The following is a 17561-nucleotide window of genomic DNA, read 5'->3' on the forward strand; positions in this document are numbered from 1 at the left end:
TTGTAACAAAAATAGTGAATTTCATAGCTGCTCGACCCCTTCACAAGCGAGAATTTTCTGCACTGTTACAGGAAGTTGATTCGACCTACAGTGGACTGCTGATGTTCAATAATGTGAGGTGGCTAAGCCGAGGAAAAGTACTTGAGCGATTTGTGGAGTGCTTTTCTGAAATTAAGCTTTTTCTTGAGAATAAAGATCTTGCAAACTTTCCTCAGCTCAATGATCATAAGTGGGTTTACTCATTGATGTTTTTCACAGGTATCTCTGTTCAAATGAATAAGCTCAACTTAAAATTACAAGGTTTTGGCAAAAGTATAGATGTTATGTTCGGATACATAAAAGCCTTTCAAAGTAAAATTAAAATCTTTAAGCGAGATATAGAAAGTAAAACGTATAAGTATTTTCCACAAGTAAAAAAAGTATTTTGAGAATGCCAGCACAACTGTACAAAATGAAATAGAGCCCATGCACATGAAGTACCATGATATTGTGAACTCATTATTTGACCAGTTCAGCGAAAGATTTAATCAATGTAGAAGCCTTGAACAGACCATTAAAATAATTAAGTATCCAGATGTAGTAGTCTACAGTACTTTAGAATTAAATAGTTTCAAAGGGATGAAAATTGATGATTTGGAGGTGCAACTTGCTGAATTTCAAGACAGCATCTGGATTCAAGTGTTTGTCGATTTGAGCTCCAAGCTTGAGAATCTGGAAAGAAATCATTTGGAGAAGGAAGAAGACTGCCACTACGAACAGGAAATTTGGAGTGCTTGGAACAGATTACCAGACACTTTGAGTGCCTTGAAAAATCTAGGAATGGCTTTACTCACAACTTTTCCCTCAACATACTTTTGCGAGACCTTATTCTCAGCATTAAATAATATTAAAACAAATAAAAGAAGCAGACTGACAGATGAAGTTAGTAGTGCTTGCTTGGCCCTGAAGTGCACAAAATACAACCCTGCAAATGCAATTCAGCAACAGAAAAGTCACTAAGGTGAATCATCATTTGTTTTTTGAACTAATAAATATATTAAAAATATAACTTTTTCTTTATTAGGGCTGCAAATATTACCAAATGTGATGAAGGATTGCAGGTGCCACGATACAAAGCAAACATTTCTTAATATATATCTTTTCTTTACAGAATATTTTTTCAGAATTACCAGCATGTCCTGGCCTTAGCATTTACTCTAAAAGAGATCAATGAAAATCACCAGATCCTTCCCAATATCACGCTGGGCTTCCATATTTTTAACAGCCATTTCAGTCCAAGCTGGACTTACTTTGCTTCAATGCTGCTGCCTTTCACTCATGGAAAATTCATCCCTAACTACAAGTGTGGGGTCCCAAAACCTTTGGCTGCAGTGATTGGGGGACCTGATATCTCTCTTCACATGGCAGCTGTATTGTCCATCTACAAAGTTCCTCAGGTAAGAGGTGCAAGAAGATATTCTTTATTATATTGCCATACTTCCCCAGAAGACTGTGTGCTTCTTTCTCTCTAAAAAAAGAAAAAAAGGAGACAACTTTCATATTCCAGGATATTATTTTTTGCTTGATAGGGTTACCATAGCAGCATGAATACTCATAATTCTGAACAGACAGTGGGGATACTGGCATAGAAAAACATTCCCTAATGCCAGACACTAAATTAAGAGTTGGAAGGAACCATGGAAGTCTTCTAGTCCAACGCCTGCTCAACCAGATAACCCTATACCATTTAATTGTACAACCTCTTCTTAAATGCTTCCAGTGATGGAGCACCCACAACATCTGAAGGCAAGCCATTCAACTGATTCATTGTTCTAACCTGCTTCTCTCCTTGATTAGTTTCCATCCATTGCTTCTTGTCCCACTGTCAGGTGCATAGGAGAATATGTTGACCCCTGTTTTTTCCTCAACCTCATGATATAGAGGGACATCTTCGTTGCTTTCTAAATAAACACAACTAGTTGTATAATGTTTCAGTATATAAACTCAAGGGCACCCAAAGCCTTAAATTAATATAAACAGTATCAGAGGTTACTTAGACCTTTCCATCTGCATATGTTTGTCTTCCTTTAGTTGACCTATGGCTCTGCTCCAGCCATGGATAAAGAGACTCAAGCGGTTTTCTTCCAGCAAATGTTTCCAAATGAATCCCATGAACATAAGGGCCTCAAACTGCTATTGAAGTATTTAAGATGGATCTGGGTTGGAATTCTTGTAGTAAAGGATGAGAAAGCAGAGAAATTTGTCCAGGAGGTAGTTCCTACCTTTTCTGAGTATGGCATCTGCACAGAATTCATAGCAGAGTTACCAAACACAGATTTCTATAATGATTTTACTGATGTTATGGATGAATTACTACATATATACCATGTTCTCATGAAGAGCAAGGCCAATGTGATAATCATATATGGTAAAATTGACACCATAACAGTTCTGAGAACTTTCCTCCGGTTTTCAGAAGTGGAGGACATACCAAAGAAGCCAAAGATCTGGCTTATAAATGCTCAGACAGACTACACTACACTTTGCCTTCATAAATCATGGGACATCCATTTCATACATGGGGCTTTATCCTTTGCAGTTCACACAAAAGAAGTCCAAGACTTCCAGAAATTCCTTCACAATCTAAGTCCAAACAATGACTATCATGATCATTTTAGGAAAGATTTCTGGGAACAGGCATTTGGTTGTTTCTTCTCCAACTCAAGAACTGAGACATCTGAGGAAACTTGTACTGGACAGGAGAAGCTTGGGACTCTTCCTACATCTGTGTTTGAAACACGCATCAGTGGACAGAGTTACAATATTTACAATGCAGTCTATGCTGTGGCACATGCTTTGCAATCTCTGTATTTATCCAAATGCATGGGTGCAACAATAGTGAAAAAAGGAAGGAAGCAGTTTCACAATCAAGTATGGTGGCAGGTAAGCCTGTAAGCAGATTAATGCAGAGATAACCATATCTGAATGTCTGTGGAGATTCTCAGTCATCCAGGTCATGGTTGTTCCAAAGGTTCTTTTTCAAGAGGCAACTGGACTTCTTTGCTTTTCTTTGAAGACCTCCAAATGACTCTCAATGAATCTCAGAAAGAGAGTCCTCAATGACTCTCAGAAAGAGTGTGAATGACCGGATGACTGCAAGGAATATAAATCCTTTCATTCCACACCATTCACTTAGAACTGAAGAAGCTGTTGGATGAGAAGTGGAAACTCTTCAAGGAAAACAAAAAAGTCCAGTTGGCTTTTTGAAAAGAAACTTTGGGACAATGATATCTGCAGTTGCAAGGTCTGTCCATAAACTCAAACAAACAATATTGTATAGGGGGATTAACTTTAGGTCTAAAAGTGAGGTGTATTAATGGATTAACTAACTGATTCTCTACCTGAAATTGACAGACTTGCCCAAAACTTTCTTGGTGACACACAGTGATTCTTCCAAGCTGCTTTCTTTATTGTTTTGCATTTATAAGCAAAATCTTGTAGGACTGCCCACTCTACTATCGGTATTAGCAATATACTCTGTTAACCATAAGGAAGGACTACATTCCCTTATAGATAACTTGCTGGATACTGATGCTTTGCAATGAAACTATGTGGTTGGCCTTGATAAAGCTTGAAAATTAATGATTAGTTTCGATCGGGCCTGATAAATTGACACTTAAAGCTTGAAAATTAATGAGTAGTTTAAAAAGGCACTGTATTATTTCATTTGAGACAGTAAACTAAATCTCTGTTACAGATTAAGACATTATGATAAATCTAACAGCAGTAAAATAGATGGGCCCTTTAATCTCACCAACACTCCTGGCTTTTTGGTCATGCTAATAACTTGCAAAGCATAGACTTTCAATTCATCTTCTCAGATGAATTGCTCCGGACCTCCCTGTAAAGAACATTCCTGGTTTTGCTCTCTGGCTGGTGAATGACCAGGCTCAGGTGAACTGACTCTGGAGCACACCACATACAATTGGCCATGGGAGAGAGTCACTCCTCAGATGCACACCAGCCACTTTTAAAGTCTGCCCCGGACCTTATTGATGGTGATGGCGTAGCACATTTTAACGAGAAATTGTAGACATTTGAACTCAAATTGGTAATCTGATGGGATTAGAGCAGTGGTGAAATTCAACCACCTCACACCACCTCAGGAAAGGTTGTAGGGATGATTTGAATTGGTTGGCCGTGCCCATACCCACCTGCCTTCTCTTCGTTTTAGAGACTGAGTCCCACCAAGCCATGCCCACAGAGCCGGTAGGGAAACATTTTGAATTTCACCCCTGGATCAGAGGAATTCAGGGGATGAAAACAGTTTCTCCCTGATTGATGCCTGTGAAAATTGTGGCTTTAATTACAAGTTTGTACAGAGTCTTCACCTGAAGCCTGGTGCCACTGCACAGTTTTGGAGGGCTTAGATTGCGTAACAGCATGATTGGAGCACCAACCTTGAGGTAGAGGACATTAAAGTTTTTCCTGTGTTTTTTCCCTCTTTTCCCTTTAAGTGGTATTACAGTAGAAGGAACAGATTTGTCAGAACTGAAGAGGTCAGTGTAAGAAGTGAGTTGGGGCTAGGACACTATGCAGGACAAATTTGGTTCACATTCAATTGGCTCAGTGGTGGTGGGTGATTGAAACTCATAAGGGAATATCTCTCCTGCCACCTTAAGTTTGGAAGCAGTATCATAGGTTGAAGGTGTAGATATTTTGATAGGTACCGACATTTAGTACTGTAAGGAGCCACAGACCCCTCCTGAGTGAAGGTGTGGAACATCTGGCAGTTTGAACCGAGGTAACGGAATATGAGGCAACTGGCAGTTGGAACAGAATTCTTTTCAAGTATGGAGGAGGAGCTGAATGTCTAACTCCTTAGCATCAGAGGGTGTTAATACCCAGAAGCAGTTCCATACATGGAAGGTATAGACATTTTTTTTAAGTTTTCTTTATTAAACAATTAAACAATCAAACAGACACAGACAATTCTTACAATAAAAAAGTTGAACGTGGTACAGTCTTCCTAACATCAATCATTGTCATTGCTTCGCTAAATCCAATAGTAATATTACATAATTCTCCTCTGTTAAGGTATAGGCATTTTGATGAGGTACTGATGTTTAGTATTGTAAGGAGCCCCAGACCGCTCCTGAGTGAAGGAGTGGAATGTCTACCAGTTTGAACTGAGGTAATGGAATGTGGCAACTGGAAGTTGGAAAAGAATTCTTTTCAGGTGGGGAGTAGGAGTAGAACTCCTTAGCATCAGAGCATGTTAATTACCATATAAGAAATACTAATGAAATACTAATGATCTGATTATCATTTCAAAAAATCATTTCTTAGTGAGCTCCTACCAGCCAAGAGGAACATACATGCCAAATTTCAAGTTTGTAGGCTTTAAAGTTATGGAAATTCCATGATAAATGAGTGGTATTTGGCATTTATATATAGATAACTAGCTCTATACCTGTGCTTCGCTATGAAACTATGTGATTTGGCTTAGTTTTTTGGGAGGAAAATTTGGCTAGCATCCTGTCAGTGTGTGAGAGAGTTGAGGGCTGTTTGGAAACTGAAACATGGAAACTGAACAGTATTCGCTGTGTGAGCAAGAAGGAGACAGCAAGGAGTCTCAGCATGGCTTAGCTCAACTAGTCAATACTAAAGCTGGTTGCTACTAAAACTGAAACTCCTCTCCTCTGCTTTTCTTTTGCATTTGGAACAGATTTCTTTTCAGGTGGGGAGCGGGAGTAGAACTGCTTAGCATCAGAGCCTTCTAATAATAATAATATATGAAATGCTAATGCTCTGATGGTCATTTTGAAAAATCCTTTCTTAGTGAGCACCTAGAAGCCAAGAAGAATATACATGCCAAATTTCAAGTTTTGTAGGCTTTATAATTCTGGAGATTTTGTGATGATGTGTGAGTGGTATTTCACTTTAATATATATATAGATATATTCAAATGTATAAGACAATAATAAGATAAAACTTAATGTAACCAACAAGTGTGTTTGCTTGCATTTGAGAGAGAGAGTATATACATACATAAACATAGACCTTTTCAATTACTTTTTGTTTTATCTTGTTATTATTTTACTTCAAGTGTGCAATAATCCAAATCAAACCTTAGTATGGCTACAGCAAGTTTAAGGCTCTTTGTAAGTAAGAATAGTAGTAAACTTTTATAGCCATATCCATCCTAGTATTTCTTATTATCTATCAGAAGTCATCTGGCTCATGAGGTATTAGCAATTAAACTAATTTATATATTTTTTTCAATTTTATTCATAAACATTTTTGAATATAGCATTTTGTCCAGATATATTATTTACAAAAAAGACAGAAAGAAAGAAACATAGCTAATACTGTAAAAATATTGTCCATTTACTAATAATAATACTAATAATATAATAACACCTAAATTAACAGCACTAGTAATACTACAGTTCCCATACAATACAGTTCCCATTCTTTGTAATTCATATTTTTAATGTTTATAGCAATTATAGTTATATATCTTCCCTGTTTTTAATAAGAACGTTCATTGTTTTTCTTCCTCTAACTTCTACCCCTTATTTTAAGCCACTCATAAAATCTATTCCACATCAAATAGCAGAAGAAGTGGGACAGCGGCTCACATGGGCTTCTTTTGCACATGGCTAGTGGTGCTACTGCCACCATGAGGCAAGTGTCAGGGCATGGATGCTTGGCTGTGGGGACCCTAAGGTAAGCCAGTGCAGGGAGCACCACCACCCCACCTGCGGAATCGCGAGCAACCAGATGGAATAGGCAGACAGTTGGTTGCACAGGCTCTTACATAGGACTTATTGTGTGTGGGGAGTAGGGCTTATATTAGGCACACATGTAAAAAACATGCTAGAGTTTATTTTCAGGACAGGTCTTATTTTCAGGGAAACATGGTATTTGTTCGATCCTGGCCTACAACTACAATTTTTAAAATGTTTTAATATTTTCTTTGTTTAAAAAAACATATATATGTGTTGTGCCTCCGAGGTTTGAACCAGGTCAGTCAGCAGATGTAGGCTCGAGTGATGAGGAAGATCTGGCATTGAGATTCGAGCCTGCATTGCTGAGCGATGTTGAGAGGAGTCTGGGGGAGGAGGAGTTGAATCTGAGAGATGAGCCTGATTTATTAGAAGTTTCAGAGGCGTCTTCCTCTTCTGGAACTCTCTCCCTGATTGCACCTCAGGTGTTAACTGTTAATCAGGAAAGTGTGCCAGAGGCTTCAAGCGATGATGAAACTGCCGGATGCTGTCTGGATGCTAGGACTAGGAGAAGATTAAGACATCAATCTCAATTAGAAAAGAGACATCCAGCCAAGGATTAATTAAAGAGACTGACATGCCCCTTCAGGGGGTATATAAGGAGCGTGTTAACGCCTCTCCCCCGCTCAAAGCAAAGTGGATTTTTAGTGCTTTTTGGATTTGGAAGAATACGTTTGAAGCGGCCGTCATGATTTATGGACAATTCAGACTTGCCAGACAGATTCCAAGAAGACTGCCAAGGACTGTGGAAACAGAGTAGTTAACTCTTTTGGGTCTGGTTTTGTTTTGCTTGAATATTTGAACTCTGAACTTTGGATTCTCACCTGTGGATACAGGTGAGACATAACATTTTTGCTTCAAGCCAAGACTCCATCTTATAACCAAGATGGACCCAACACAACTAAAGCAACTAGTGGAGCAGCAGCAACAATAAATAGACCAACTTTTACAGAATAACCAAGTACTCCAACATCAGGAAACTCAATTGGTTAATTGTGTAATGCAGTTACAGGCTCTGGTTGCTCCCCCAGCTCCTCCTCTTAGGAAAAGCCCCATATCTGTGCTGGATAAATTCTTGGGACTGACTAATATGTTCCCAGTGTTTATGGGACAATGCCAATTATTCATGTCCTTACGGCCTGAAGACTTTCCTGATGATCGGGCTAGGGTGGGGTTTGTTATTAGCCTCTTATCAGGTCCAGCTGCTAGATGGGCTACTTCTCTGCTGGTACAAAATAGCCCTTTATTAAATGACTACCAGGGTTTTCAGCAGCAATTACATGTCATGTTTGAGAATCCCATTAAGAGCCAAACTGTGGCCAGACGATTGAAGGACATTTGTCAGGGGAAACGTCCTTTGCAAGAATTCATTGCAGAGTTTCGTCTGCTCTGCATGGACTCTACTTGGAATGAGTCAGCCCACATGGATGCCTTTCAGGAGGGCTTGGCTGATGACATCCAAGATGAGCTGGTGCATGCAGAGTGGGCTCTAACCCTGAATGCGTTAGTCATACAATGTCTATGTATTGACGCCCGGCTTCATCAATGCAAGAGTAAACAACCAGTTCCAGAACCGCCTCTCACTCACGACTGCAACCTCCAGTACAACCCATGCCCTTGGTATTCCGCAATAATGTGCCCAGGACCGGAGAGCCGATGGAGTTGGGTGTACTCTGCCCACGGTTGATGGTGCAGGAACGCTCGTGAAGGTTCCAGGGAGGTTTGTGCCTTTATTGTGGGGGGCCGGGACATTTTGCCAGTTCTTGTAAATGGAGGGAGACATGAAGACCAGTGCCAGAATCGAATCCTGGGCCATCGGGAAATGGGGTGGGCCCGACCTCGGGGAAACCTTAGGTCAGGCACATATCCCACCACTACCTGAAGTGGCTGAGGTGAACTCTGGTCCTCCCCGGCATTTACTTTTGGACACGCAGGTTTTCCTACAGTCCTGGAAGGAGGGGATTCCTGTGGTTGCATTGGTGGACTCAGGGGCTACGACTAGTTTTATGGACCAGGCCTTCTCAACTCACTTTGATGTCCCTTTGGAACCACCCATCAAGGTGGAAACTGTTGACAGGCGTGAACTTAGGTCGGGGCCCATTCGCTTTGCTACCCAGCTGCTGCGTTTGGTTATCGGAGACCATGAGGAGGCGATTAGCTTCTATATCACCACGGACCTCCATCTCCCTTTGGTTCTCGGCATGTCCTGGCTACAATTGCATGATCCTTTGGTGGCTTGGGCACAGAACGCCATTTCCTTCCCAAGCCTCCAGTGCATGGATCATCTGAGACATATCAGTGCTGGCCAGGACATCGCTGCCCCCGCTGTTTCCATACCAACGGAGCTTTTGGACTACTCCGACATTTGCAGTGAGAAGGAGGCAGAACAGTTACCACCGCATCGAGCCTATGACAGTCCCATGGACCTTCTACCTGATGCCCCACTGCACAAGGGTCATCTATATTCCATGTCTGAGCCCGAATTGGCTGCTCTCCGAGATTTCCTGGATAAGAACTTGGCCCGGGGATTTATCAGACCATCCTCATCTCCTCTTTCTGCTCCCATCCTTTTTGTGAAAAAGACAGGGGATTTGCATTTATGCTGTGACTACTGCCGGTTGAACGCCATTACAGTGCGGAATAGTTATCCCTTGCCGCTCATTCCAGAGTTGATGGAGCAGTTAAGGAAGGCCACTATTTTTATGAAGCTCGATCTTCAAGGGGCCTACAACCTGGTGCAGATGCACAAAGGGGACGAGTGGAAGATGGTGTTTGGCACCCGATACGGACATTTTGAATACACCGTAATGCCGTTTGGATTGACCAACGCCCCCGCAGTTCTCCAGCATCTAATGAATGACATTTTACGGGACATGCTTGATCAGTTCGTGGTGGTGTACCTGGTCGACATTTTGATCTATTCCCGGTCCAGGGATAGCCACCTTCGTCAAGTCCGTCAGGTATTACAACGTCTTTGGGAGCATAAACTCTATGCAAAGCTGGAGAAATGCCTCTTTCCAAACTTCCATAGAGTTCTTGGGGCATATCATCTCTCCCAAGGGCATTGCCATGGACCCGAGGAAAGTAGAGGCCTTGTGTAGTTGGGAACCCCCTTGTCGAGTAAAGGACGTGCAACGTCTCTTGGGGTTCGCTAATTACTACAGGACCGTCATCCCGGATTTTGCCGAGCTGATGGATCCCATCACCCAGCTCCTTCGCAAGAAAGTCCTGTTTCAGTGGGGGCCCCCGCAGCAGCAGGCTTTTTAGTCTCTAAAGAAAGCCTCCGTTGCCAAACCTATATTGAGGCATCCTGATCCGAATCATCCATTTGTGGTCGAGACAGATGCCTCCAACATAGCTATTGGGGCGGTGTTGCTACAAGCCCCAACGGAGGGCGCACCTCTTTTCCCATGCGCATATTATTCAAGGAAGCTCACAACTTCTGAGCACAATTATACCATTTGGGAAAAGGAGTTGCTGGCCATCAAGGCTGCATTCGAGACCTGGCAACATCATCTGGAGGGGGCTCAGCACAAGGTGGAGGTTCGGACAGATCACCGTAACCTGGAACATTTGTCCACTGCCAAGAAGTTGAACCAATGACAGATCCGGTGGTCGTTGTTCTTCGCTAGGTTCAACTTTTCAGTCACATACGTTCCCAGTGGACAAAATCAGAGAGCAGATGCTCTATCTTGTAAACCCGAGTACCATAGTCCCGAGGACCCTCATCCTCCACATACGATCCTGCCACCGGAATCTTTGGCTGTTATTCAGGACCCGGTGGATTTGAGGGCTCGAGTAAGAGAGGCACAGTGTGTAGACGCTTGGTCACAGCAAAGAATGGGGGAAATTGGACCTGATTCCCCATGGACTCTAGAGGAGGGCTTGCTATGGCATCGAGGACTATTGTACGTACCCACCAGGATGCTTAGAGCCCTCATCATGACTCAATGTCATGACAATCCTGCTGCTGGCCATTTTGGCTTCTTTAAAACTCTTCACCTAGTCACACGGACTTTTTGATGGCCTCGAGTCCAAAAAGACGTCTTTTCTTACGTCGCCTCTTGTATTACATGTCGACAAGCGAAGGCCATGTTGGGTGCGCCTCCTGGACTACTTCAACTGCTGCCGACTCCGGGTAGACCATGGGGTGTGATCTCCATGGACTTTTTAACACACTTGCCCTCGTCGTCGGGTTATACAATGGTACTCGTGGTAGTTGACTTGCTCACTAAGATGGCTCATTTTATCCCTTGTCAGAAGTTCCCATCAGCCCGCACTACTGCCCAGTTATTTCTGCAGCATATTTTCTGCTTACATGGTCTGCCAGACAGGGTGGTTTTGGATCACGGTGTCCAGTTTACCGCTCAGTTTTGGAAGAACCTCATGACGGCATTACAAGTGCAGGTGTGTTTGGCATCGGCGCACCATCCGGAGACTGATGGCAGGACTGAAAAAGTGATTGGCATCCTCACCCAATATCTGAGATGTTTTGTCAACCATCGATAGAACGATTGGGTGACTTATCTCCCTTTGGCGGAGTTTGCCTTTAACAATTCGCAGCATACATCTACTCACGTAACACCATTTTATGCGAACGTGGGCTACCATCCACAATTTTTTCCATTGTCAATTGTGGACTCCCTGGTCCCAGAAATGCGAGAATTTCTCAAGGAGCTGCACTCAGTTCACTGATTAGTGGCGCAACAACTGGAACGGGCGAAGGAGGACTACAAAAGGTTTGCAGATCGTTCAAGTCGGGCAACGCCTCCGCTAGCTGTGGGTGACAAGGTGTGGTTATTCACAAAGCACTTTTGAGTCGATTGCCTGATTAAGAAGTTGGACCACCGCTTCATTGGTCCATTCCCTATTGAGGCGGTCATCAATCCCGTCGTGTATCGACTTACCCTGCCACACTCCATGCACATTCATCCTGTCTTCCACTGTTCCCTTCTGGTTCCTGACTCCCCATCGTGTACACTCCATTCTCCTGAAGGTACAGCTCCTCCATTGGTACCCAGCAATGAGACCGCCGCTGATGACACGGTTGTCAGAGTTCAGGATTCTCGTTGGCTGAAGGGGAGATTTCAATACTTTGTCAGGTGGCTGGTGAATGGATCAGAGGTTATCTCTTGGGTTGATCCTTCCACGGTTTCTGCTCTGGACCTTATCTGGAGGTTCCATGAACACTTCCCATTGAAACCGCATCTGGCTCGTCAGACTTGGGGGAAGGGCCCTGCAGTGAGGGATAGTGTTGTGTCTTCGAGGTTTGAACCAGGTCAGTCAGCAGATGTAGGCTCGAGTGATGAGGAAGATCTGGCATTGAGATTCGAGCCTGCATTGCTGAGCGATGTTGAGAGGAGTCTGGGGGAGGAAGAGGAGTTGAATCTAAGAGATGAGCCGGATTTATTAGAAGTTTCAGAGGCGTCTTCCTCTTCTGGAACTCCCTCCCTGATTGCACCTCAGGTGTTAACTGTTAATCAGGAAAGTGTGCCAGAGGCTTCAAGCGATGATGAAACTGCCGGATGCTGTCTGGATGCTAGGACTAGGAGAAGATTGAGATGTCAATCTCAATTAGAAAAGAGACATCCAGCCAAGGATTAATTAAAGAGACTGACATGCCCCTTCAGGGGATATATAAGGAGGGTGTTAACGCCTCTCCCCCGCTCAAAGCAAAGTGGATTTTTAGTGCTTTTTGGATTCGGAAGAATACGTTTGAAGTGGCCATCATGATTTATGGACAATTCAAACTTGCCAGACAGATTCCAGGAAGACTGCCAAGGACTGTGGAAACAGAGTAGTTAACTCTTTTGGGTCTGGTTTTGTTTTGCTTGAATATTTGAACTCTGAACTTTGGATTCTCACCTGTGGATACAGGTGAGACATAACATATATGTATGCTTTGAATATATGAATTCCTTCTCTCTTCTGTGTCCTTTTCACTCTTTGTCCCTCTTCGGCTGTCTCTGTATTTCAGGTTCATTCTTTTCTGAAAAGTGTCAGATTCAACAACAATGTTGGTGAGAAGGTCTCCTTTGATGAAAATGGAGAATTCATTGGTGGATATGATATTATCAACTGGATCTCATTCCCAAACCAATCTTTTGTCAGGGTCAAAGTAGGGATCATTGATCCCACAGCTCCAGAGGACAAATTCTTCAATATTTCTGTAGATTCCATCACATGGCCAGTAGGATTTAATCAGGTTAGTTGTTTAAATCTAGATTGGTCTCCCTTCCTTTATGTGACATAAAAGTGTCTTTATTGATGAAAGACTTAGAGCATCATCTGTGAACGAGCCTAAGTATAAATGTTCTAGATTAGGAAAAATTTATCTGTAAGAATGATTACTGTTGTAATAGTTGATATAAAATACCCTTTACTGGGCCCTCTGTTACTTACGTATAATAGCTTCATGGTTTCAAAATAAATGCTGCAATCCGGTATACAACCAATTTCACCAATCTGGTAACTTCAAAATTCAGAAGTTGAGAGAATAATTGTTATCTAACCACCACAAAGATTGTCTTAGGAGAGTTTTGATGATGGTTATTGAAAGCCAATAAGGGTAGATGAATTGTTATTTTAGACTAATTACATCTAAAATGATGTCATCACATTACTTCTGGATTGCACTATTTAATTCATAAATATGTTTTATGCTGGTTATTCCACATTCACCAAACACTTTCTTTTTCCTCTGTATCTTAAAATATTCTTTGTTCTTTGATAGGCGTTGCCTTTATCTCTGTGTAATGATCCTTGTGAGGCAGGATACAGCAAGGAAAAGTTAGAAGGAGAATCGTTTTGCTGCTATACTTGCCACCTGTGTCCAGAGGGGAAAATATCAAAAAAGAAAGGTAGGACATTTCCAAATACAGTATAATGGGACTAAGCCAGGAGGGTACAACACTGTCTATAATCCATGGTATCAATTCCAATCAATGTGTTCTTTTTCAGATATGGATGACTGCTCTCCATGTCCAGAAGACCAATATCCAAATCCTGACAAAAATATGTGCATTCCAAAGCGGATCACGTTTCTGTCCTATGAAGAACCCTTGGGGATCAGTCTGATCATTCTTTCCCTTTGCTTTTCTTTGATGACAACTTTGGTCATCACAATCTTCATGAAACACAAAGACACTCCCATTGTCAAAGCCAACAACTGGAATCTCACCTACATTCTCCTAGTTTCCCTCCTCCTCTCTTTCCTTTGTGTCTTTCTATTTCTCGGGAGACCCAATACGATTGTGTGTCTCCTTCGACAGCCAGCTTTTGGGCTCATCTTTTCAGTGGCGGTTTCTTGTGTCTTGGCCAAAACCTTTGTTGTGGTTCTAGCTTTCATGGCCACCAAACCTGGTTCCAGATTGAGGAAATGGGTGGGGGGAAGAATGGTCAGTTTCATTCTTCTAGCCTGCTCCCTTGTCCAAATGTGTGTTTGTGCTGTGTGGCTGATAATGTCCCCACCATACCCAGATTTTGATGCACACTCAATACCTGAAGAAGTCATCCTGGAGTGCAATGAAGACTCAGTCATGTTCTTCTGTGTTTTGGGCTTTATGGGTTTTCTTGCTCTGATTTTCTTGCTCTGCTGCTTTTCTAGCTAGGAAGTTACCTGACAGTTTCAATGAAGCCAAATTCATCACCTTCAGCATGTTGGTCTTCTGCAGTGTTTGGCTGTGCTTTATCCCAACGTATCTAAGCACAAGGGGAAAATATACATTGGCTGTCGAGATCTTCTCCATGATCACCTCCAGTGCTGGATTATTGGTGTGCATCTTTCTTTCCAAGTGTTTTATCATTGTGATGAGACCCGAACTGAATGATAAACATCAGCTAATGAAGAGAAACTTTTAACAAATCTTTACATTTGCCTGATAGCCTTTATATTTAGACATTGGAGATCTTCCCCACTGGCACATTTAAACCAGAGAACAATCTGCTGTAATATTGGCCTTTCATAGTGCCCTGATACTGAGATTTAGAAAGCTTTTGAAAGAGACCACAAAACCATATCAATAAATAATTGCACAAATTGATGTATGGACCTATTTCAGTATATGATATAGAAATTAAATGTGAGTTTAATCTCAAACTAAATTTGTCTTGACTAGTCATGTTAATTCGTATGCAGACTAGAATATCTAAGAGGAAGTGGGCATTAAATAGAAATGAGTGTTTTAATTTAAACAGGGAAGGCCTACAAATTGTGTCAGAATCAAGTAGATACTAGCAATTTTCTGGTGCGTATGATGTGTAGTAGTCACCTGACTGTTGTTCTGGTCCCTTTCACTGTTTTTTTTTAAACAAGTTTTATTGATTTTACCAACAAACAAACAAAACAAAACATCATTAAACATTAAAAACATAAAACCTCTTTCCATTGTAGATCCTTACAAGGCAAGTAACATATTGCTTTATATCACGTACTTATAGTTTATCCCATTTCCATATAAACACGTAAATTCCCTTTACGAAATTCCTCTTTAATCATTATTCAATCATATTTCCTTTCTGATTTATCTGCTATCCAGTCATCAACTTTATATTTTCCTCTGGCTTGTTTATAATTATTCTCATCTAGTCTTCTTCCGAGATTTTATTATTTAATTCTTAATTAAACACACACACATAAAACATAGACATAAAAACATAAAACTTTCTTCTAGAAAGTAACTTGGCCCCAGATTACCTCTTTTTGTATGGACTCAATTGTATTCACGCTCTTCTTATATACCATTACCCATCTTATTTACCATTCTATATCTATTATATAACTCCTCTCCACTTTTGCCTCATGTTAATTCTGTTTTATATATTTAATCTTGCTTTTTTAAAAAAAATATTTTTATATCTTTTGTCCATTTCTCCATTTACATCTGTCTCATTTCCAATTTAAGAAAGAATAGTTTCCCCTGGAATCACTAATCGGAGTATGATGCCTTTCTATCATTCCCCTAAGTTAAAATTTAAAATAACACCTAAATCCCAATCAGATTCTGCTTAGTACATTCTACTATTTCAAAAACCAATACTACAATAATAAATCTATAACAATCAACACATTAATACATTAAACTCTATATTCAAACTAATATTTTAAACATTCCCTTTAGTATTTTATTAAAACTTATTATCATTCATTATTAAACCTTTTAAAGTTATACCTTGATATTTTAGTCTTTTATTAGATCTTAAAAAGTTCTAATTATCTACTTATAATACAAATACCACTATTACAATACTCATGTGTACTTTGCAGAATCCCCCTTTTTAAAAAAAACCCCATGTTACCCATTATCCCTGAAAAAAGTTTCCTTATCTCCATCTTGTCTTATATCTTTGTAACTTTTCCCCCCTTTTCCCTCTCCTTCTTAGCTCGCCTAAACTTTTTACCCGCTTCTCTCCAAACCTCTGCCTTCTTGATTTCCCCTTTCTGTTGCATTCCTCTTTCCTTTTGCTTTCTAGCATTCTGTTGTTTTTGCATCTTCTTTTTCTCTTTCATAAACATTTTTTTTATTTCTTAAGTCCTTCCTTTTTGCTCCTCTCTTTCTCCTTTCTTTCTTAGTCACACTGTTTAGTTCATTAAAAATGGCTTCTTCTTCCTCGGCTTCTTGCAGCGGTTGTTTAATTTGCTGACACATGACAAGCGCCATATCTAGGAAACAAAGGGCTTCTCCCATAACATCTTTGCCTTCTTTCTTTATTTTTAAATATTGTTTTTTTAGTTCATCAAGAGATAGAGCCATTTTAAACTGTTTCTTCTTCTCTTTCTGTATCCTCTTCTTAAACCAATCAGTTATTTCCAAACTTAAAACAGTTCCCAAAAGTTCCAAAGTCCCACAGTCATCAAAGAGTCCAGGCAGAGTACAAGCTTCCTCTTTTTACAATTTCTCTTCTAGGGGTGAAGTCAAATTAGGGAAAGAAAAAATGTCCAATCTGTGCTTTAAGTCTTTCTTATAATTAATTTCTATTCTCTTTATCTTCAAGGCATCTCCTCCAGCAAAGTTTTAGAGTGAAAATTTGTTTTCCCAAGCCTCTCCCTTCCCACTTATAACAAAGGAGTTTAGGTTTTACCTTCTATCAAAAGGCTAGTTTCCTTGTCCATTTGTTAATTCCATAAGGAGGAGAGTAACTTCCTTTTCGTCACTTTTCTTCGCAGCTGAAAACATCAATCGGGAACATTATAGCTTCCAAGTCATTACTTTCCCAGGTGATAAATATATCCTTAAGGTCCCAGTTCAACCAAGAAAAAACTTTCTTTAAAAAAAAAAGAAAACTCCTTCTCCCTCCTGCGCATTCTTTATTATCCAATTGCCGGCTTCTTTATGGTGGCCATAAAAGACCACCGCTGCACCGTCTTGAGAGAAGGGGGTTATTGCCGGCTGGGGGGGGTTGCGATGCCTCTCACCCCCATCCGGATCCCCCCTATCTTCAGCTGCCCCAACAGGGCAGCCTTAGCCTCCAAATCCATCAGGATCGGAGGCACCAAGGCGGCTAGCACAGCAGGGATCGCAGAGAGGCGAATCCCTGCTGTCACCGAAGCCGACAACTGGAAGTGCCCCTGGTCCCTTTCATTGTTTTAACTGTCCCCCTTCATGGCTTGGGACCCAGTTATCTGAGGAACCATCTCTTGCCAGTCACATTCAGGTGACCCACTAGAATGAAGATGCAAGGAATGTTGCGTGTCCCATTGCCTCAGGAGGTACATCTTGCAGGGCCCAGAATAATATGGCTCTACCTATTACTTCATATTATTGTATCATCAAAATTCCAACCATTTGGGGG

At 41.1% G+C, this 17561-nt stretch overlaps 1 pseudogene; it reads left to right on the forward strand.

The window, feature by feature from the left end:
• The first annotated feature begins 1298 nt into the window (after positions 1-1298).
• LOC148124348 (vomeronasal type-2 receptor 26-like) lies at positions 1299-14630 on the forward strand (annotated as a pseudogene).
• Positions 14631-17561: the final 2931 nt, after the last annotated feature.

The sequence above is a fragment of the Pseudonaja textilis genome, chromosome Z, assembly GCF_049901715.1.
Source record: "Pseudonaja textilis isolate UNSWEBS1 chromosome Z, rPseTex1.2, whole genome shotgun sequence".
Taxonomy (NCBI): Eukaryota; Metazoa; Chordata; class Lepidosauria; order Squamata; family Elapidae; genus Pseudonaja; species Pseudonaja textilis.